This window comes from Camelina sativa, chromosome 17 (genome assembly GCF_000633955.1).
Source record: "Camelina sativa cultivar DH55 chromosome 17, Cs, whole genome shotgun sequence".
NCBI lineage: Eukaryota > Viridiplantae > Streptophyta > Magnoliopsida > Brassicales > Brassicaceae > Camelina > Camelina sativa.
Genome location: NC_025701.1, coordinates 14366238 through 14367447, shown reverse-complemented (window position 1 = coordinate 14367447; position 1210 = coordinate 14366238).

Below are 1210 nucleotides of genomic sequence, written 5' to 3'. Positions count from 1 at the left end.
ATAAAATATAAAATTAATCTTAAAGTTGCATAGAAAGTTGGAAACATCCTATATTATGAATACTACTACTAAAATTACTTATATATGCATACTACTAAAATTACTTTCATATATTACATTTTGAAATTTCTTTTAAGGATAAATGAAAAAAAGATCTTTTTTTGAAAATGCATTTTAGAACTATTTGAACGAGAAAAAAAAGACACATAAAATTTTTGTTTAATCAAATATGTGTTAGTTTTTTAACTTTATTTATTCAACATAAGTTATGTGTTAAAATTACACGTAAAAGACAAGAAACAGTTTAATCACACACAAGAAAAAAAAAAAGTTATATGTTAAAAAAAAATTGTGTGCGTTTTTCAAAAACGCAGGGTATAAGCAGTAACAGATAATTAGTGCGGTCCATGACTAACATGAAACTTACAAAACCGCAACTATTTTTTTTTTTTTTTTTTTTAGAAAACCGCAAATTACAATTGTTTTGCTGATTGGTGTTTAAAATAAGTTTCACAAAAACGTGCTTTGAAATACGCACTTCTAATGTCTCCATTCATGGCCTAAGTTTCAAGATTCATAGTAATAATTTAACATGTGTTTTGAATGATTTATATATAAGTTAACCATATACGCGCCGAATAAATGAGATTTAGTCAACGACGGACACGCTTTGATCCAAATGTCTCCCATGTCCCGATCTTGACCACACCAAATTATATCCCAAGTCTCCTCCTTTGTTATATTTCCCGGCACCTTCAATATTTTAATTTGATTTGCTAAGATCCTTTATAAAGCATATATATTTTTTTTTAAAAATATTAAGAAACTTTATCAAACATGTGAGTATCATTCATGCATCAGATCAAACCACTGTTTTGTATGTTGTGTCCAATCTGAAGCGTTAAGCTTTTTTATTCCACTCTTGGCATTCCAAACACTATTATACAAGTTATATATGATTAAAAAGATAAGAAAACATTCAGCGCGTAAGACGTAAATAATTACATCTCTGATTAGGAATAGTACAGTTGTTGTCCAGAATAAATGAATCCGAATAGAGTGATACGACTACCGTGTGTGAGGTGGTGCGTCTTTTGTTTTCGTCTGAATAATCTCATTAGTTAGGGATCAGTTTTGTTACAGTCATCACAAAAGAGATCAAATGCATATCATAGATAATGAACATTTCGTTTGCCAAAAAAAAAAAAAA